The sequence below is a fragment of the Heptranchias perlo genome, unplaced genomic scaffold, assembly GCF_035084215.1.
Source record: "Heptranchias perlo isolate sHepPer1 unplaced genomic scaffold, sHepPer1.hap1 HAP1_SCAFFOLD_47, whole genome shotgun sequence".
Classification (NCBI taxonomy): Eukaryota; Metazoa; Chordata; class Chondrichthyes; order Hexanchiformes; family Hexanchidae; genus Heptranchias; species Heptranchias perlo.
The window spans coordinates 5315505-5338583 of record NW_027139484.1 but is presented as its reverse complement, the minus strand read 5'-3'; the positions used below and the strand labels follow the sequence as shown (position 1 = coordinate 5338583).

General features: G+C 45.2%; 1 non-coding gene across 1 annotated transcript; it reads right to left on the bottom strand.

Annotated features, from left to right (window-relative positions):
* Window positions 1-1463: 1463 nt before the first annotated feature.
* trnag-ucc (transfer RNA glycine (anticodon UCC)) lies at window positions 1464-1535 on the bottom strand. Its single transcript has one exon. It is a non-coding gene; the product is annotated as a tRNA-Gly (tRNA).
* Between the last annotated feature and the right edge of the window lie 21544 nt (window positions 1536-23079).

Genomic DNA, 23079 nt, shown 5'->3' with positions numbered 1-23079 from the left:
CAGGCATCAAGTTTAGCCTCATTATTGATTCAGGATTTTCGAAAGCAAAAGGATCTTTCACCCAACGCTTTTCCTTCAAATTTTCAAATCCCTCCGCAGGGAAGTAGCGACTAAAATGGTCAGACAGAGCAGCGAGATGTAACTGTGTGACACATTTCATTTCATTCCCTTTTTCTTCATTGATGCTGTTCTCCTCAATGTGTTGCAACAGTGTGAAGCAGTAACTGAGCTCCGCTCCCAATTCTGAGCGTAACTCTTCAAAAACCCTGTATTTCAGTGAGCTTCCTTTAATGAAAAACCCCTTCTCATTCCAAGCCATTATAGAGAGTGCGGTGCCCAGAACTGAGCACTGAACTCTAAATGATGCCTAACCAGAGCTCTGTATAACGGGACATAACTTCCACTGCTTTTTATTCCAATTCCCTTGAGATAAAAATCAAAATTTAATCTCCATTTTAACATTTTTTTTGTGATTTAGTGATCACTTTTATTGATTTCTGTACTTGGTCACCTAAATCTCTCTACTCCCCCACAGTTCCTGGCTTCTTGCCATTTAGAAAATACACAGATCTATCGTTTTATGGTCCAAAGGGATGACCTCACACTTCCCCACGTTGAACTCCATCTGCCACAGTTTCACCCATTCACTTTATCTATCAATGTCCCTTTGCAAATTTCTGCTCCCATCTACAATGTTTACTGTGCTACCTAAATTATTGTCGTCAGCACACTTGGAAATAAAGCTCTTTACATAGAACATAAGAAATAGCAGCAGAATAGGCCATATGGCCCATCGAGCCTGCTCCGCCATTCAATAAGATCATGGCTGATCTTCGATATGAACTCCACTTTCCCGCCCGATCCCCATATCCCTTGATTCCCCTAGAGTCCAAAAATCTATCGATCTCAGCTTTGAATATAACTCAAACACTGAGCATCCACAGCCCTCTGGGTGTAGAGAATTCCAAAGATTCACAATCCTTTGAGTGAAGAAATGTTTCCTCATGTCGGTCCTAAATGACCGACCCCTTATCTTGAGACTATGAGCTCGAGTTCTTGACTCTCCAGTCAGGGGAATCAGACTCTCAGCATCTGCCCTGTCAAGCCTTCTAAGAATTTTATACATTTCAATGCGATCTCCTCTCATTCTTCTAAACTCCACCGAATATTGGCCAGTTTTACACAATATTTCCTCATACTACAATTGCAGCAAGACCTCCTTACTCTTATATTCCAACACCCTGACAATTTCCCTTCCTCACTCTCATTAGACCCTTGGTAACTCAGTATTTCCAGCATGTTTTTCCTCTTTTCCTTCTATAGGGAAAATAAATGAAGGTTGAAAACATTTCACTTTAATTACACCCGATTATGTTTTGGAAACAATATCCAACTGAACTGCATCAAACCCGATTATAAACTTAAGAGTTTCTGATGGAAATAAACTAATAAGAACACTTAATTGCGATGACCGGGAATCGAACCCGGGTCAACTGCTTGGAAGGCAGCTATGCTCACCACTACACCACCATCGCTGAAAATAATCAACAATAAAATAGTTCCCAAACATCAGATCCTGAACAGACACTGCAGGCTGTTGGATTTTGTTCTTCATTTGAACTGGTTTCTGACGGATCCTTTCTCGCTCTGTTGCAGTTCCTGTTTCCGCCCAGTAGATTTCGCCAACCCCCAATCAATGGAAATTCCACACCAGCCAGTAATTCTTCACCTGATATCGGACTGAAGAGACAGTCGATACCTGCAATACTTGACCAGCTGGAAATACATTTTACCACAGCTCACATCAGCCATTGAGTAAAGTTAAATAATTCCATTAAATCATTACAGAGACCTGACGACCAACTGGGCAGGAATGGCAGCTTAATATTCAAGTCTATAAGATCTTTGGAAAGGACAGGGAAATAGGGAAAGGAGGAGGAGTAGCAATATTACTAAAGGACGATATTACAGCAGTTCAAAGATAGAATATCAGTGAGGGTGAGCGGGCAGTGTAAACACTTTGAGAGAGACCCATCACAAGTGCCCCCACTGTACTCCTCCAGAAGGTATAAGAAGGGCGAGTGCGGGAGGATTTCTTCATTCGTTGTGAAAGTGTTTGTGAGATTGTGGAAATGTCTGGAAGAGGGAAAACCGGCGGTAAAATTCGGTCCAAGTCCAAGATTCGCTCATCCCGGGGCGGACTGCAGTTCCCTGTTACCCGTGTTCACAGGCTCCTGCGAAAGGGGAACTATGCTGAACGTGTGGGTGCCGGAGCCCCGGTCTATCTGGCTGCTGTGCATCGAGTATCTGACGGCTGAAATCCTCGAGCTGGCCGGCAACGCGGCCCGGGACAAACAAGAAGACCCGCATCATCCCCAGACACCTGCAGCTGGCCATCCGCAACGACGAGGAGCTCAACAAGCTGCTGGGACGGGTGACCATCGCTCAGGGTGTTGTCTGATATCCAGGCCTTGTTGCTGCAGAAGAAAACCAGCATTGTGAGCTCCAAGAGCAAGTAAACCGGCCAAGGCTTAATCTGATAACCCAAAGGACAGGACCAACCTGATTGAAATCTTTGAAGAAGGAACAGAAAGTGTCGACACGTTTAATGCAGTAGATGTGATAGATTTGGATTTTCCGAAGGCCTTCTATAATGTACCACATTGTAGACTCATGGCTAAGTTCAGAGCACGTGGAATCAGGATCAGGTGGCAGAATGGATAGTAAGTTGGCTGCAAAACTGAAAGCCGAGAATAGAGGTTAAGGGTCGCTTCTCAGACTGGCAAAAGGTGGGAAGTGGAATTCCAGTTGCTGGGACGACTGTTCTTCACAATTTACATGAACGATTTGGATTCGGGAATCGGAAGTACAATTCCAAAATTTGTGGACGACACCAACTTGGGGGATTTAGTTAATACAAAGGAAGAATGCATCAAAATGCAAGAGGGCATTAATAAACTTGCAGAATGAAGAATCAGGAGGTCACACACTGCTTGGATAATAAGAGTCTAAACGGGATAGAGGAGCAAAGGGATCTAGTGGTACAGATACACAAATTACTAAAAGTAGCGACCCAGGTTAATCAGGTCATAAAAAGACAAATCAAACACTAGGATTCATTTCTAGAGGGATAGAGTTGAAAAGCAAAGAAGTTATGTTAAACTTGTATAGAACCTTGTTTAGACCAGACTTGGAATACTGCGAACTGGTCTCGTCTCCATATTATAGACGTAGGGGCATTGGAGAAGGTGCAGACAAGATTCACAAGGATGATACCAGAAATGAGAGGATATTCTTATCAGGAAAGACTGAACAGACTGGGTCTCGTTTCACTGGAAAAGAGAAGGCTGAGGGTTGATCTGATCGAGGTTTTTAAGATAATGACAGGGTTTGTTAGGATAGATGTCGAGAAAATGTTTCCACTTGTGGGGAGTCCAAAACTTCAGGTAATAAATATAAAATAGTCGCTAATAAATCAAATAGGGAATTCAGGAGAAATTGCTTTACCCAGAGAGTGGTTAGAATGTGGAACTTGCAACTACGAGGAGTAGCTGAGGCAAATAACATCGGGGGCATTTAAGGGGATGATAGATCAGCACATGAGGGAGAAAGGAATAGAAGGATATGCCGATAGGGTTCGATGAAGTAAGGAAGGAGGAGGCTCATGAGCAGCATAAACGCCAGCATAGACTAGTTTTCGGCCGAATAGCCTGTTTCTGTGCTGTAGTTTCAATGTAACTCGATGGAAAGGCTCTTTTCAGAGCCACCCTCTTTATCTGTGAAAGGGCTGGTGACTGTCTGAAGGGAGACGCTGATATCATGCTATCAGTGTGGCTTTGAGCTGCTTTTGTCTCGTTGTGGACGAGATGAGGTATTAATGGGACTGGAGTCGAGGCAGTGACCACAGTCCGGTACTTTAAACGGTGACTTATAGACCCCAGCCCACACATCACCAGATTTCTTGTATTTATTTAAACTCCTTGCCATGCTGGGCTCATAAAGAATCACCAGAACTGCTCGTATAACCTTTCTACATCTGTGGAATTCAGCGCTTCGCTCCGTTTCTGTTCTATTTTGTTGGATTATTTACATAACGCATCAAACTCACTGGGGAATCACTGAGATGTAACTCTGTACAGAAACAAATAACAGTGAATTGCCTGGTGCCCAGGAGATCAGGAACATTACTCACCTTTCGTCCTGTTAACGAGTAAACCGTGTTTAGTGTCCACCGACCCGCTTTGATTCCATATGGGGGATTAAACAGAGAAATCGGGAGGGGAGGAAACAGTCAGAGTGACAGAGCGGAGAGCGGCCTCTGATCTTCCAGCTCCACCTCCAGTTCTCTCCATCCGACAGTTTCAAACCGTTTATCGATAATAGAACCGAACCTCAGCGCTCCGCACAAACCCTGACAGACCCGGGCTTCATATTCAAGGGTTCCCAAAACCCGAAGCTTTCAAATAAGCCCCGTTACAATGAGAAATCGTTAATATTCCTGCCTAAATACAGTCCATTCAATAACAAGTCAACTCGGCTCCTCAATTTCATACTGTTTCCCTGTTCTATCTCCCCAGACATCCCCTCCCAGACGGGTTCAGCGTTTCACAAACACCTTTTTCCAGCTTATTTGGAGAATCTCATGTGTTGGGGTTTGAGTTATGATGTGGAGTTTCTCCGCCAGTGTTACCGTCTCACAGAGACTCTCGCCCTGAAACAGTGAAAAGATTATGACCATGAACTGGGACTGGAGCCGAACACATCCCCAGTTACAGTGAGGCCCGGCCCGGACATCTCATTCTCTCTAGAAATATCAGACAGTATCCCACTTTCATGTCCAGCAATAGAAAGAGAGAGAGACAGTATGAGTCTTACACTTCCTATCTGTTTCCAAATCACGCTCAATAGCAGTATCCACCTTCATATACAGCACCAGAGAGAGAGAGGGAGGCAGACACGGTGAGAGAGACAGAGAGAGCGGTGAGACACAGTGACAGACAGACGTTAACAGGATTAGTTCCAGACTGACCGGTAAAGTGCCGTTTTATCCAGAAAGATCGCGTTGGAGAGACAGAAGATGCAATCTCATCTCTCACTGATATTGTACAAGTGTCAGAAACACTATTAATCCCACACTCAGGGACAGTACAGAGAGGGACAGAAACAATGGGTCACATTTAACCCACTAATGCCTGTTGTACTATCTGCAGTTTTACAGCTCAGGGCTGTTCGATATTACTCTCAGTGACCTACAGTTTCACTCCGGTTAAATTAATCTACGACTGTTGCTGCCTGATATTAACCCTACACGGTCCCAGCAAATACACCGACTCCCACTTTCCTCCCATGTTTCTCCAGGATTGGTTTGAGAAATCCTCTCTCAGTCACACATTATAGGGGCCATTAATGAAGAGAATCCATTGGCTGATTTCACAGCCGCTCACTTTATCTCTGAAAGGCTCTTTACCGTCAAAAGACCCCGAGAGAAACAGCAGGGACGGAAACATGTAGTTTAATAGTTGGAGATTGTAAAGTCAGTCTGGATTCCAGCGTTTGGCACTGGTGGAATCCCATCTGTTTCCTATTCTGGTGCCTGTTCCTGCACTGCCTGTGTCCCCATTCCCTCTGACGTTTCCCCCAGACCCAAATCCTTTGATCAGACTCGGAAAAATTCAATTGGGGAAAGTTTCCATCGATTTTTGGATTGGGAATTGTGGGCGCCATTCCCTCAGTGAGCGGAAGAAGATGGTTTAAAACAGGCGGGAATGGAGAGATCACGGCCCCCGGGGGAAGGGAGCAAAGAGCAGCCTCGTTACAGCAGATCATCGCTTCGGGACCGTGGCCGCAGATGGGCGCAGAGATCGGCATTGAGTCCGGGGGAAGTTCAGGGGGAGTCCGGGGGCTGTTTGTAAGGGGCGGAGTGGATCAGGAACTGGTCCCGGAACGTGGAGTGAGAGGTGGGAAGGGAGAGGTCATTCACGGGCTGTGTGCGTACAGGGTGTGTCCAGGGGAAGGGAGAGAGAATGGGAAGAACCTGCTATTAAAATCATTGCTGCTTCCTCTCCCCAAACCAGGAGTGAATGGTCCTGGTTAATTCCAGCCTCACCCTGTTTATTGTGATTGGACAGTGAAGAGTGGAAACAGAGCTGGACAGTAAGGATGTGGGGAGTTGTACAAAGAGCATCTATTGCAGGCATCAGGTGAGAAATGTGAAGGTCACATTTTAAACAGCGGCTGTTTGGTTTCGGTTGAACGGTTAGTCCCATGGGAGAGGCGATTAGAAACCTGACCTGTACAAAGGTCCCTGCCCCATCGGGTAGTCCCATTCATGGATCAGTGCAGGGGTTGGGCCGTGTCTCGATGTCATTAAATTTTTGTAAAACAGCCCAACACACCTGGTATGCAGAAGCTGAGTGCTGCAGTGCTCCAGTGGAGTCAGACACTGACACTGTTTGTATCACTGGATTTCATTTGTGGATATTCAAAATGATCATTGACAGAGATATTAAACTGATCACTTCTGTATTTCCTACCTCACATGTTCCTGAGTAACAAAAGATAATTTTCTTTCTCCAGGCAAACCCTTGAACGATCCAGAATAAATGTGATGCTTCCTCCACCCGAGGCAGAAGGAACAGTGCAGCCAGCTCCTTCTCACACACAGTAAGTATATTATCACTCACAGAGCACAGAGACACAGACAGCTCATCAGTTCCACAGTCTCAGACAGCAGAAGTAGTCAGTCCCACACTGATCACAATTTCCAGAGACACATTTTCAATCCAACAGTCAAGCAGAGTAGGTGAGGCAGACACTGTTCCATTTCCCCCTAACTCAGTCCCGCTGACAGGTAGATACAAAAATCCCAGTCCAAAACCACACTCTCAGAGTGAAAGGCACTGTGTCAATCTCACAATAGAGCAACATTAGCTACGAATTAAATACCAGATAGAAATCACACATGGTACCCGATTCAAAGGTACAGAATGAATCCCAATAATGTACCCCGAGATTCAAATTGAATACTGGGCCAGAACTCTCACACACATGACTTTAATACATGCAATATCGATTCGAAATGTGTATCATATGATACAAATTGCATACAAGTCCAAAACTCAGGTGGAGTACCAGAGTGAGAAATATTGAAAGATAGTAAACCTGAGAAACAAATTAGATACCTGTTCAGAATGCACTCGTAGAATGAGATTTAAAGATAGAGTATCAATTCTATTAGTGCAGACTGAGATACACATAACATACCAGTCCAAAAATCTCATGCACAAAAAGCAGGACAAATCCAATCCGGCCAATTACCGCCCTATCAGTCTACTCTCAATCATCAGCAAAGTAATGGAAGGTGTCGTCGACAGTGCTATCAAGTGACACTTACTCACCAATAACCTGCTCACCGATGCTCAGTTTGGGTTCCGCCAGGACCACTCGGCTCCAGACCTCATGACAGCCTTGGTCCAAACATGGACAAAAGAGCTGAATTCCAGAGGTGAGGTGAGAGTGACTGCCCTTGACATCAAGGCAGCATTTGACCGAGTGTGGCACCAAGGAGCCCTCGTAAAATTGAAGTAAATGGGAGTCAGGGGGAAAACTCTCCAGTGGCTGGAGTCATACCTAGCACAAAGGAAGATGTTAGTGGTTGTTGGAGGCCAATCACCTCAGCCCCAGGACATTGCTGCAGGAGTTCCTCAGGGCAGTGTCCTCGGCCCAACCATCTTCAGCTGCTTCATCAATGACCTTCCCTCCATCATAAGGTCAGAAATGGGGATGTTAGCTGATGACTGCACAGTGTTCAGTTCCATTCGCAACCCCTCAAATAATGAAGCAGTCCAAGCCCGCATGCAGCAAGACCTGGACAACATCCAGGCTTGGGCTCATAAGTGGCAAGTAACATTCGCGCTAGACAAGTGCCAGGCAATGACCATCTCCAACAAGAGAGAGTCTTACCACCTCCTCTTGACATTCAACGGCATTACCATCGCCGAATCCCCGACCATCAACAACCTGGGGGTCACCATTGATCAGAAACTTAACTGGACCAGCCACATAAATACTGTGGCTACGAGAGCAGGTCAGAGGCTGGGTATTCTGAGGCGAGTGACTCACCTCCTGACTCCCCAAAGCCTTTCCACCATCGACAAGGCACAAGTCAGGAGTGTGATGGAATACTCTCCACTTGCTTGGATGAGTGCAGCTCCAACAACACTCAAGAAGCTCGACACCATCCAAGATAAAGCAGCCCTCTTGATTGGCACCCCATCCACCACCCTAAACATTCACTCCCTTCACCATCGGCGCACAGAGGCTGCAGTGTGTACCATCCACAGGATGCACTGCAGCAACTCGCCAAGGCTTCTTCGACAGCACCTCCCAAACCCACGACCTCTACCACCTAGAAGGACAAGAGCAGCAGGCACTTGGGAAAAACACCACCTGGACGTTCCCCTCCAAGTCACACACCATCCTGACTTGGAAATATATCGCCGTTCCTTCATCGTCGCTGGGTCAAAATCCTGGAACTCCCTTCCTAACAGCACAGTGGGTGAACCGTCACCACACGGACTGCAGTGGTTCAAGAAGCCAGGTCAGCACCAACTTCTAAAGGGCAATTAGGGATGGACAATGAATGCCGGGCTCGCCAACGACACCCACATCCGATGAACGATTAAAAAAAAACAGTTATTAAACATAACAACGAGATCTGCACCTGTGTTTTATCTGTGCAATTTCTGATCTCCATTCAGACCTGTATCTGTGTTTCACTTTATATTTCCTGTCCTCTGTTCAGTGTGTTTCTTTCCCAGTGAGGAGTGGTACTCTGTAATAAATGTCCCAGTGCTGTGTTGACACAAAATGGTGGCCCTGAATAAACACAAAATTGAGACATACACCTGTAAAAAAATCAGTGCCTTTACATTTAAAAAAAATGCCTCTCTCAGTGTGTCTCTCCTTCTCTGTACTTTACGGCCCATGTATGGAACAGTGACAGCTCCTGGACATGTACAGCACACATTGGGTAACAGGGAGCCATTCACTCCCACCCTGAACTGAAAACAAAATTTCTGCCAGCAAGGCTTACTGAGGGGCAAGGCGGCCATCCTATTGTGGGGCAAGCTGGCTATCTTACTGAGGGGCAAGCTGGCTATCATACTGAGGGGCAAGCTGGCTATCTTACTGAGGGGCAAGGCGGCCATCATACTGTGGGGCAAGCTGGCTATCTTACTGAGGGGCAAGGCGGCCATCATACTGTGGGGCAAGCTGGCTATCTTACTGAGGGGCAAGCTGGCTATCTTACTGAGGGGCAAGGCGGCCATCATACTGTCGGGCAAGCTGGCTATCTTGCTGAGGGGCGAAGGCCATAAAAATGCAAACATTTCTCGAGGAATAGAATTGAAAAGCAGAGATATTATGTTGAACTTGTACAGGAGCTTGGTTAGACCAGTCTATGTAAACTGTAATTAAATCAGATAATGCTGGATACACACAACAGATCAGGCAGCATCTGTGAAGAGAGAAACAATCTTCACATTTCAGGTCTGTGAACAGTTCTGGTCTCCATATTATAAAAACGATACACAGTCACTGGAGAAGGTGCAAAAAACGATTCACCAGAATGATACCAGAACTGAGAGGTTATAAATATCAGGAAAGACTGAACAGGCTGGGTATTTTTATTCTAGAGAAGAGAAGGCTGAGGAGTGCCCTCATAGAGGTCTTTACAATTAGGAAGGGGTTTGATATGTTAGAGGTCGGGAAGATGTTTCCACTTGTGGGACGTCCAAAACTTGGGGTCATCAATATAAAATAGTCACTAATAAACCCAATAAGGAATTCAGGAGAAACTTTTTAACCATGAGAGTGGATGGAATTTTGGATCTTGCTCCTACCTGGAGTAGTTGAGGCGAATAGTAGAGATGTATTTAAGGGGAAGCTGGATAAGTACACGAGGGAGAGAGGAACAGAAGGATATTCTGAAAGAGTTAGATGAAGTCAGGAGGAGGCTCGTGTGGAGCATAAACACCGGAATGGAACAGTTGGGCCGAATGGCCTGTTTTTGTTTAAGATTAAGTCTCGTCTTTTCTATTCCCATGGAAATAATCCTGTTTTTTCAAGTCTTTCCAAATAAGTTTCTCTTCCCTGGCCTCATTCGAGTGAATCTACATTGTGCTCTCCCTATGGCTTTAATGTTGTTTCTATAATGGGACACTGAAACTGCTCTGGAACTCTGTGGTTTAACCGAATAGAATAACTAATAAATCTTCATCATAATCATCAGTCCCAGAGAGCAGTAAAACGGGTTATAATCAAAGAGTAAAAGACAAATAACTAATAAATCTTCATCCTAGTCAGTGTTGCTGGTCTCCTATTAGATCAAGGATCCCCTAAAGGATCCCTCACGGTTGTACAAACCGATTTCAATGCGATGCCTGACCATAAACCAAGTTATGTTGTTCGAACAAAACGGTGTCCACGAGCAGTTTCCAATGTTTATTTATGTGAGCAAGTCTGTCTCTGATATAAATCTCGTTCTGGTACAAGAATATGATCCCAGAAACTACTTTTACTCATACAGTGGACAACTAATGAACACATTCCAATGAAAGTTAACAACAACTTCCATTCCCAGACCGCCTTTAATGGAATAAACATTCCCAAGCGAATTCACGGAGATGTAAAAGGAATAAGAAGATATCAGGAGGACTGGCGAAAACCTTGGTCAAAGAGTGGGTTTAGAGAGGATGTAAAAGGAGGAGAAGTAAATGGAGAATCGGAGGGGATATGATTGGTTTTCAAGAGTAGAATTTCGATGACCCCTGACCAAGGAAGGAAATAATAGGTAGGACGGCAAAAGCTTGGAGCAAGAGATGGGTTTCTTGGAAGGTCTGAAAGAAGGAAAGTACTTGCTTTTATATCGCGCCGTTCTTGACCTCGGGACGTCCATAAACAGTCAATGAAGTACATTGTTAAGAGTAGTCGCTGTGTTAATGTGGGAAACGTGGCAGCCAATTTGCGCACAGCAAGCTCCCACACACTGCAATGAGATAAATGGCCAGAAAGTCGGTTTTATAAACATTGGTTGAAGGGTAAATACTGGCCAGGACACTGGAAGGAACTCCCCTGCTCTTTTTCGAATATTGCTGTAGGATCTTTTACATCTACCTGAGAAGGCAGTTGAGCCCTCGGCTTAAATTATCCTACCGTCGGCACCATCGACAGGACAGCGCTCCCAGAGGACTGCCCGTCCGACAGTCCTGCGCTCTTTTAGCACTGACCAACCAGCAGTGCGCCAATCCCTCAGTACCGACCCTCCGACAGTGCAGCACTCCCTCACTGCTGATCCTCAGACAGTACTGTGCTGCCTCAATATTGACCCTCCGACAATATAGCACTCCCTCAGTACTGACTCTCCGAGAGTACTGTGCTCCCTCAGTAGTGACCCTCCGAGAGTAATGTGCTCCCTCAGTAGTGACCCTCCGATAGTCGAGTGATCCCTCAGGACTGCACTGCAGTGTGAGCCGGGATTATATGTTCAAGTCTCTGGAATTAGACTTCAATGCACAGACTTCTATCTCACAGGTGAGACTGCTACCACTGAGCCACGTCTGACACGTGAAAGAAGGAATGGAGATGGAGGGGCTCAGTGAGGGCATTCGGGAGCGTGGATATGGCTGAAGGCATGACTGTCAGAAGTAGGACAAATGGACTGCAGATGCACAAGCGGCCAGAGGTGGAGGAGCAGAGTGTTTGGGAGGGGCTGTCGGAACTGGTAGTTTATAGAGATAGGGAGGGGTGAGGCCCTGATCGATTCAAGTGTGAGAAAGAATAAAAATAAACTAAAGGCTGAGGAGATTGGAATCCAAAGCAAGTCAGTAAGGGCTTGAGTGATTGGTGAGTGACTTACCAATCAAAAAACCAGGGGTGAGGATGGAATCCCTGGCAAGGATGTGGAGATTTTGGGGCCAAAGATCATGACTTCCTAATTTTTAACTGGAGGAACTGGTGGCTCATCTAAAACAGAATGTGGACCTGACAACACAAAGATATTGGAAGGGTCAAGAGAGGCGATGGTTTCGTCAGCGTCCAACTGGAAGCTGGTCCATGTCTGTGGACTGTGTCACCAAAGGGCAGCATGTGGATGAGGAAGAGGAGGGAGCCAAGGATTGAACCTTTAGAGACATCAGAGATAACGGTGATAGGGTGGGTAGAGAAGCTTCTCCTGGCTTTGATCAGATAGGTGAGTGGAACCAAGTGAGGGTAGTCCCAGCAAAAGAGACCAGTGTCCGATGAATGAGATGGTGACCGGTGGGTTGTCTGTAGGTATGGAAATGGGGAGGGTTTTAAAACCAACGATGAGAATTTTAAATTTAATGACTATGTAACTGGGAGCCAGTGAGGGTCAATGAGTACGAGCAGGACCTGGTGCTGGTTGGACACGGACAGGAGTTTTGGACGAGCTCACGTTTATGGAAGTTGGAGGTTGGGTGGCCGGTCAGGAGTGCATTGGAGGAATGGAGTCTGGAGGGGACAGAGGCATTGATGAGGGTTTCAATGGCAATGGGCTGAGGAAGGGATGGAGGCGGTGAGGGAATCACGGGGCCTTTGTGATGGAGGTGAAAAAGGGTCATGAGCTCAGCTCGGTTTTACACGGGGCCAATTTTACTGGAGCCGTTCACCAATGTGGAATAAACGGGGAAACATCCGCAGTAAAATAGCGGAGAGAGGAATGTCAATGGGACACGTTCAGTGTCCGTCCCCTAATATCACCCACAGTCATTTCTAGGCTGCAATCCTCAACCTGCCCTTTAACTGTCCTCGTATCAGAGACTCACAATTCATATTTTAACTGGGAAACTGCAGGAACAGAGTGAAACGGGTCAGCTTGTGTCCCTGGGTTCAGTGCACACGGCGGAGACATCTGTCTAAATTATAAATGAAACACCAGGAGTGAACATGGTCAATATATTTATATAAAAGCTGTAAATGAAGCCGTTTATTATTGTTGGATCAGTCCTGTATGAGAACAGATTTAAACTTTATTCCTGAGAGAGGTCTGATTAAGTAATATCGTGGGATTTGAGATGTTTGTGTTTTATTCACCACATTATTTACTTCGGAGTCAAAGCTGCTGATATAATGTGTTTGTTAAACTGACTGTAACTAATAGCAATGGTCAGGAGTATAACCGTGTCATTGGATACTTATCCCCTGTATAAATCAGGGCTTGTTGGAATGGATCAGCTCAGAGTGCCTGCTGGAGCTGTGGTTTCCAGGCCAACAGAAGTCAGTGCTTCTCACAGAAATGGAATATCCAGTAATCCAACAGATAGAACTCATTTATTATCCAGTTCTTGCAGCCATTGGAGTTCCGGGTAAGCCGTTATCCCAGCTGTTAATGGTGTAAATCGGTGTTAAATCTGCTGCTGTACTTGGCAAATTGTTTTGTGTCCCTACATATTTCACACAGTCACTTGTTCTGTTCTATTGGTTGAATGATGGAATGTGTTAAGTCTCTGCTCTTTCGGTATTGAGGCGCTGCATTATATCTGTCATGAATTTGTCCATCCAACCCTGGCACTGTTACTGCATTATTCTCTGTACTGAATGTATTGAGCTAAGAGTTGGTATCAGACCATCAGGAGATGATAACAGTTTCTTGTTGTGGAACTAACCTGTCCTGGAATATGTTTTCATCAATGTGTGTTCAGTGATTGATAATGAGACAGCTCAAGGTCTCAGTGTTACAAGGAGGCAGCGGAATGTCTCCCTCCCCAATAACATGCTTCAGTTTAACTGGGATTTCAATGTATTTATTGGTGATCACTGTTATGAAATATTATTTCATTATGTGTGTATCTGACGCCGCTTCAGATGTCTGATGACTGAACTGATTTTGCTGCTGACTCTTTCACATCTCCTTCTCTGCTTCACTGTGGATGAATTCACTGACTGTCACTGGACTTCACTGTAAAATGAAATGATTCGATGTTTTGTGGTCTCAATTTGCACTGTCCCTGTTGGAATCAGCAGCCCTTCTATGTACCTGTAGGTTATAAGTATGATGTTGGCGTTTTGTAAATTGAACAATCCCGCCATCTATCCCCATACCCTATAATTACAGGAGAAGGAATCTCAATTATTGTGAGATCTGCCTGGGAGAGGGATTCGATTCTGTTTATTCCATGATTTTTAGATGAAGTGAACAGTGTAGGTGAACAGGTGGAGACTTGGATGATCTGTAGAAATATTAAACTATTCCACAGAGGCTTCACTATTTAACAAACTAAGATTGAGAATAGGATCGGTGGAACACGGGGCTGGTGAACAGAATGCAGGCACAGGATGATAGGAATTAATCGGATATGAAAATGGACTTGAGAAAGAGAGTAGAGTGAGTGATAGAGAGGGCGACTGAGAGGGAAAGCGAGAGGCTGTGGTGTGAATAATTCATTAGAATGAACTGTTGAAACTTCAAGTACAATTAAACATAGAAAATATGACTTGACTGTGTTATTGTTGTCTGGTCAGATTGGGTGAGTTTTTATTGTGGGACTCGCTCCTCATGTTTATATCCCTGTCAGGTCCTCAGTCTGTTTTTGTGAATGTTCCTTGTTTTCCAACTTAACACTAAATATAATTAAAATTTGCTGAAAAAAATATAATCAGAAATGTCTTGATCGTAATGAATTGTTCGGATACAGTACGTTAAAGTTAGGTGAATTCAATAAACAACGAGGTTGATTTAATTAAAGCTTTTAAATTTAATTTCAAGTGAATTACAAAGTAAATTTATTGTACACATTTTACAACTGCACAGGTTCCCTGACATCAATAACCACAGAAATGAACAGTTGAATGTATTAGTTGGATTGTGTTAGTGGGACCAAGAGATGAGATTTCCTCTAACACTCTGCTGCAGTCTCTCCCTGTGAATCCCAGCCTCTCATGCCACTGCATTGAATCCTCTGTCTCCTCATCCGTTGCTTCAATTTGTTCGCTTTCCCAAACCATCTGCTCCTGACTCCCCTCCAGCTCCTACATGTCCTTTTCCTTGTCTCCCTCCCAATCTCACTCACTCGCTCGGTCTCCAGCTGCCTTTCCCATTTAGTGCCAGCCACTGTCGGCTCTCTTAACCCAGAAAAATAAACCAGCTGAACCTCCCCCTGTCCCCTCACATTCCCCACCCTTCCCCCTCTTTCCCGTCAGTCTGGAAGCCAAATCCGGCTTTAATCCGCTGGATTCCCGGTGTTTAAAACCCCTTCTCCCTTCCCCACCTGCACTGCGCCCTCACTCAGCCCTTCCAGTGGATCCGGTGCTCACTTTATTCACTTTCTGTATCCATCTCCCAATTCATTATTGATCATTGTATTTAAAAACATCTCTCTGCCCGAAAGCGCTGCCCAGGTCAATCAATCACTTTCCACCATTCGATGCAGAAACAAAGCTGGAAATTTCACCCCAGATCCGCTCAATCTGCTGCTTTGGCGCCAGGTCTGATCAATAATTTCTCTGCTTCCTTTTCTCTCTCTTACAGTTAACTTGGTGGCGATTGTGATCCTGTCCAGAGGAAAGTGCGGTCTCTCCAAATGTATCAGTGCCTACCTGGTGGGAATGGCAGTCGCCGATCTCATGGTCGTTATCATTGGTGTGATATTGAATTGGATTGGTATAATGTATTTCAGAGATTCATTCCTGCTCATTACTCCCGTGTGTAGTTTCATTGCCTCCTTGAGTACTGCAGCCACGGGGGTTTCTGTCTGGTTCACAGTCGCTTTCACCTTTGATCGATTTGTGGCCATTTGTTGTGAGAAGCTGAAAACTAAATATTGCACCGAGAGAACGGCGGCTGTGGTTCTGGGAACAGTGAGTGTGCTGGGCTGTTTGGTGAGTTTCCCAGTTTACTTTACATTTGAACCTTACAATATAATCGATAATGTTCCCTGGTTTTGTGAGGTTAAACCGAGCTTCCGTACTTCCCCGGCATGGACCGCATTTGACATGTTTCACGTCATTTTAACCCCTTGCCTCCCGTTCTGTCTGATTTTGCTGCTCAATGTTCTGACAGTCAGGTGTATTTTAGTGTCCAGTCGAGTCCGCAGGGGACTCCGGGGCCGCAGCAATGGAGAGAATCAGAGTGATCCAGAGATGGAGAACCGAAAGAAATCCATTATTTTACTCTTCAGTATATCGGGCAGTTTTATACTGTTGTGGCTGACAAAGGTTGCATTGAACATTTATGTGCGAATTGCAGACATTCGGTTTTATTACTCCTTCACCGACCCTGTTTATCTCACAGATCAAACAGCAAAGATGCTGCAGCTCCTCAGTTCCTGCACAAATACGTGTATTTATGTCCTGACTCAGACTAAATTCAGAGAGGAACTGAAGAACGCGGTGAAATACCCACTCAATCTAATTGTTAAATTAGTGAAATCATAGAAAGAGCTGAAGGTTTTCAAGCACTAGAAAGAAATCCCATTTCATACTCCATCCCCTACACTTCCCGGGGGACGGAAAATACATTTTATATTAGCAGCACAGAGCCATTAAATGATCTGAAATATGCTTCTAATATTATATTTTATTAAAATCTGACCATTTGAGGCAGGATTTATTCTGCAGACTACACATGCATTTTTGCTCGAACTGACGGCACTAATGAGATCAGCTGGACTTGAAATAAATTACAAAGCTTGGAATAAAAGTAGCTGCAGTGGGCCTGATCACAATGGGCGACACTCCACATAAATGGAGAGGGAGAGAGATCGGGAGCGAGAACGGGAGAGAGAGGGAGGAAGAGAGAGAGAGAGAGAGAGAGAAAGACATAGAGATAGATAAAGAGGGAGCGACAGGGAAAGGAAGTGAGAGGGAGGGATGGTGATTTAGAGAGGGAGAGAAGCACACACACACACACACAGACATACACAGAGATAGAGAGTGAGAGAGAGCCAGATAGTGATACAGAGAGCGAGAATGAGACAGAGGGCGAGAAGCAGAGACAAAGAAAAAGAGAGAGACAGAGAGAGGAAGAGGGAGACCGGGAGAGAAACAACGACAGAGAAACAGACAAAGAGAGTGAGAAAGAGAGAAAGAGAGCGGCAGGAAAAGAGAGAAACGGGGCGACAACGGGAGAGAGAGACAGAGGGACAAATGCAATATAATGAATCAAAAGCGCAGAAAATTAAGAGAGATTCACATGAAAGCGAGAGAGATAGAAACAAAGAGAGGTAGAGACAGAGTTACTAGGAGAAGGAGAGAAATAAAGAGAGTTTGTAAGGCAGGAGATAAAAATAAAGAGCGATAAAAAGCGTGAAAGAAAGCATAATGAGAGAGAGCAAGCAGACGTGGATGCAACGGGAGAGAAAGACATTGACACAGAATCACAAATTGATAGAAGTAGAAGTGGAAATAACAAGATAGAAAAACGCACAGAATGTCAACAGAGTTAAACGATAAAAACAGAGAACAGACACAATGAAAGACGGACAAACATATATAGTGACAGGAAGGCAGAGACAGGAATGAGAGTAGAACGCAGAAATCATTAAACAAACTGTGTAATCAGCCTGGAGTGTGTGAGAGTGCTGACCAGCAGAAGAGCAGCAGATGAAGCAGGCCAGAGAGTTCATGTTTGTTCTGGGGTAACACTCTTGTGGATTTAATTTTGACATTTCGATGGGTGATGCCTGCAGGCTGCACAATAAAGTCACTCAGTCTTGTGTACCTGACCCTGACCATTACTGACTGCAGGAGTTTCCCAGCTGCTCTGTGTAGTAAAAATTGAACTGATAACCGAAGGCCTGAGAATAAATCTGCTTCAGCATGTCTGAAGGAAAAGGACGATTAAAGGTTTGTTAGTGACACATTGCAAAAGATCAGACAGCGGAGGATAGATCACCATGGCAACAAGAACGATTCCAGGAGGGCTAGAAGTGGTTTGAACTCCTGGCGACTTAACTAGGTTACGTTGTGGACACTGAGAGAAAACAAGTGAAGTGTCAATCAATCGTGGGCTGTATTTGTCGGAACCTATTGTTGATAAGCCACCGTCCCAGAGGTGTGATTCTGCTTCAAAATTTATTTAAAAGCTGGGCAGAAGTTGAGTGGGGAGAGACACAGATCCACCACGACTGGTCCAATCTCACCTTTCACTTCCTGGAATCTTCATGACTGCTCGCGACCTCCCAGCTTGATGCCTTGATGCTGGTTTACAGATTGCCTGTGAAGTAGATGACCTGGATGCCAGAGAAAGTCACGCTACACTACAACGGTCTCCATCAAAATACCCGGAATCTTCCCGGCAAGATTGAGCCAACCATCGGTATAAAACGTTCGTTATGGGCTTAGTCTAAGATAGACACTGGATTTCCAAACGGTTATGCATGTTGGGAATTCAGAATGTGTTGTTTCATTGGTGTTAAAGCAATTCTAATTCGGGCATAAACCTAATGTGTTGTTTAAATTATAATCTCAAATGTTCTAGTGTATTAATAATGATAAATGATTGTTTTCTTCATAACGCCATGGTTTGTGCCTGAAGTTTCTTCAGGAAAAAGAGCGCATTGAATTAATTATAAAATTAAACCTTGTGGAGATAAAAATCATTGCTCCAAATTGAAGTGTAAAATTACTTTGCACCTTTTCGCTCCTCCATCTGTACCATGTGTAACGTTCCTAGTGAGCTGCTGGATTCTGTGATAAAGCACAGTGTACTCTTACCCCCTTTGCTGTGTTACTTGTGACAGGGTCCCGCAGTACTCTTCTGCTCTGTTACAGTTACAAATACTGTTATTGTTTCAGTTTAAATAATATTGGAGAAATAAACACAATCCCAGATCAGAACCACATTCACATTGAGTCCAATTTTAATCTGATTGATTTAATAGAAGCTAGAATTGCATTCTCTACACAAAATGGCTCATTGGACCTTTCGTACGATTGTCTGGTCTCTCCTTCGCCGTGAACATTACTTCAAAAAAAAACAAATGTTAATCCTTTTTTTTCAGCAGAAGTTCACGTTTTGGTGTTTAATTCCCTCACTGCACTACTGTCTTTGTGTTAAACACCAACTAGTGCCAGTCTCACTCAGATTGTATCTTTAACTATAGTGCAACAGTGATTTAACAGGAACAGCAAATGAACCCTCTCCGTCTCTCTCATCATAACAAGCTCCACCTTGCCCCTCAGTAAGATGGCTGCCTTCCTGGTGGTCATTTTGTTTCAGGATCAGGGCGGCCATTTTGTTTAAGTTTCATGGCGGCCAATTTGTATGACATTGCCCCCTTGCCCGCCGGTAACTTGGTTACCTTGCCCCTCAGTAAGATGGCCGCCTTGCCTCTCAGTAAGATAGCCGCTTTGCACCTCAGTAAGATGTCCAGTTTGTCCCTCAGTAAGATTGCTGCCATACTGGCTGCCATTCTTTTTCAGGTTTATGACGTTGAAGTTGTTGAAGTTGTTTTGTTCATAGTTTCATATTTTCATAGTAGGTACGGCACAAGAGAACGCCATTCTGCACACTGTGCCTGTGCCAGCTCTTTGAGAGGGCTATCCAATCAGTCCCTTTATTAACTCACACTTGTCCAAGTGGCTATTAATTTTGTCCCTGATTATTTTTTCTAAAATCTTCCCCACCACCGAGGTTAAACTGACTGGCCTGTAGTTGACGGGTTTATCCTTGCCCCCTTTTTTGAACAATGGTGTAACATTTGCAATTCTCCAGTCCGATGGCACCACCTCCATATCTAAGGGTGATTGGAAGATTATGGCCAGTACCTCAGCAATTTCCATCCTTACTTCCTTCCGCAACCTCGGATGCATCGCATCTGGACCGGGTGACTTATCTATTTTAAGCATAGCCAGCCTTTCTGGTACCTCTTCTTTGTCAATTTTTAGCCCATCCAATAGATGAACCAGCTCCCCATTTTACTGCGAGTTTGGCAGCATCTTCTTCCTTGGTAATGACAGACTCATTTAGTACCTCAGCCATGCCCTCTGCCACCATGCGTAGATCTCCTTTTTGGTCCCAAACCGGTCTCATCCCACTTTTTACTACCCGTTTAAATGATATGCCTGTCGAAGACTTTGGGATTCCCTTTTTGTGAGCTGCGCGTCTAGTCTCATATTATGTCTTTGCCCCTCTTATTTCCTTTTTCACTTCTCCTCTGAGATTTCGATATTCAGCCTGGTTCTCACTTGTATTATCAACCTGACATCTGTCATACGCCCCCTTTCTCTGATTCATCTTACCCTCTATCTCTTTTGTCATCCAGGGAGATCTGGCTTTAGTTGAACTACCTTTCCACCTCGTGGGAGTGTACCTCGAACGTACCCTAACCATCTCCTCTTTGAAGACCACATATTGTTCGATTACAGTTTTGCCTGCCAATCTTTGATTCCAATTTACTCGGGCCAGATCCGATCTCAACCCACTGAAATTGTCACTCCTGCAATGAATATATTTAGATTGCTCCTGTCCTTGTCCAGAACTAATCGAAAACTCATGATACTATGATTGCCGTTCCCTAACTGTTCCCCCATTGAAACTTGCTCCACTTGACCCCCTCATTCCCCAGAACAGCAGAACGGGAAGCCTCAGTAATCAGGAATGATGCTGAGATGAGGCCGAGTCTGCGGAAAAATCACTGTGAGCGCAATTTCCACACTGGCCGAGCAGATGCAGGACGTCCCGTCCAGCTGGACCATCGCCCACCACCTGTCCCAGGTGGAGAAGTTCATGATGAGGAAACCCTTTGACCACAAAGCCCCCAGACAGTGGTCGGCAGGGAAGGTTCTGTGTGTCCTACAAGGAAAGGACAGGCTGGATCCGATCGGGCAGTTCATCGACGGGACGGCCGATGACATTTGGCAGAACGTCTCATCGCCGGAACTGACCAACAGGCACCGGGATGTGGCCTGGATGGTGGTGAGAAAGGCCTTCCAGTGCAGTCCTTCCAACATGCCCGGAATCTCACACCACTCTGAGCTGCCCTCGACGCTGCAGCATGGCGAGACCATCATCCACCTCCTGATGGATTGTCCCTTCAAGCGGGAAGTGTGGAGAGAGATGCGTTGGTATCTGTCACGGTTCATTCCCACACCTCGGTAACACAGGACGCTGTGCTCCACGAGCTCTTCCCCGGGACACATACCAAGATAGATATCAACTGCTGATGGAAGACCATCAACTCGGTGAAGGAGGCCCTTTGGTCCGCCTGAAACCTGCTGACCTTCCATCTAAAGGAGTTGTCCACGACTGAGTGTTGCTGACCTGCACACTCCAAGGTCCAGGAGTACGTGCTGCGGGACGCGAGGTGCCGCCTACACAAAGGCTCTATGGGGAAAGGGAAACGTGTAAGGCCATCCCACCTTGTATTGGTCACCATGTATTGTGAAATATGTACTGCGGTTGAATTGTAATATTGGGATCATATTGGGTACGATCTGTTTTCTATTAGTTTGAATCTTATTGCTTTGAAATTGTGATATTTAATTTGAAATCTGTGGATTCTTACATTTTATGAAATAAGGTATATTTTGTGAAAAAAAAGTGTGCAGAAACCGTCGAGCCAGTTAGAAATCAAACCTATAATCTTCTGACCTGTAGTTAGACACGTTACCCATTGCTGCACTGGCCCAGGTAGTGGAGAGTAAGGAGCAGCTCACACTCCCACATAACTGTGGTATGAGCAGGTACCGAGTCAGTCTCGGTCATGCCCACGTGACTCCACGAGTCCGGGAGTGTCAAAAGGCTCACAGTGAACAATCCCCAAAGAGAGCAATCTTTGCTGCTTCCCTTCGATCGTTCAGCTGGTAGTGCAGAGGACTGTGGTCGAAAACAATGCAAAATCATCCTTAGGTTGCTGGTTTAATTCTGGCTTGAAGAAGACCGTGTGCTTTTGGAGTAAGCAGCAATTAGCTCAAGGCCGCTTTCTTAAATTTACAGGCAGCCGACAGCTTAACATGTTGGTGCTGAGGCACAGGAGAGCTCTTTTCCTTTCTCAAACCTGAAAGCTTTCTGCATCTGCCCGAACACGACAGTTTTGCTCCAGCATTTGCCTCTGCTCACCAGCAGGGAGTGCCTTTGAGTAGCATCACGTCAAACCGCACTCACTTTCAGGCAAAAAAGACTTCTCTCAGTCAGTCAGTCAGACAGACAGACAGGGCTCTCGCTGCTCCTCCAAGCTCGTGGCGGGGGTTGGGGTGCTGATGCTTTCCGGTGACCACATCTGCCTTCCGCAGGCTCAGGGCTCTTCTCGGCATCATTCTCGATTACTGTGCCTTCCCGTTCTGCTGCTCCTCACTTGCAAAAACTCGATACCGCGGATTGGAGCAAAGTATTGAATATATTCAGGGAGGGGGCAATTCGTGGCGCTGCCTGGAGGCGAGTGTGAAGCGACCATTGTGAAGGGCAATTTTACCACCGCAACTGGGGAATTAGCTCAAATGGGAGATCGCTTGCTTAGCATGCAAGAAATAGCGGAATCGACGCCCGCATTCTCCACTCACATTTTTACCTTGGGGAAATGTCCCGAAACAAAAATGGTGTCAGTTTTCAGCAAATCCAGAACCCACGTGAATCCGAAGCTTCGACAAAGAGAGGTCAAGGGGCAGTAAATCTTTTGGTGTGCTGCAGTAAGCAAAAATGTTTAATTTTGGTGTTCAGCAAAGATGGAAAGATGAAGTGAGATATGGAAAAAAAGCTTCACAGGTCCTGATATCTTTTCTGTGGATTGAACTCAGGATTTACAAAGTTAATAAAACTAATGCACTCTCTGCTGTGTTAAAAGCGCACGAACGGTGGAGACTGCCAGGCAGCACTGCCAATTAGGTCAGTTTGAAAGCTTTCTAAAGTCATAAAGTAATGGGCAGTTTGCAAAAGCTATCCAGTCAGGTAGGAGTAGATCAGACAATCTTCTGATTTGTCATTAGACACAATATCCACTGCTCCACTGGTCTCGGGTGTGCAGAGAAAGTAACAGCTCACATTCCCACAGCGCTGCGGCATGAGCAGGAACCGAGTCAGTGTCGGTCATGCACATGTGACTCCACGAGTCCGGGAGTGTCAAA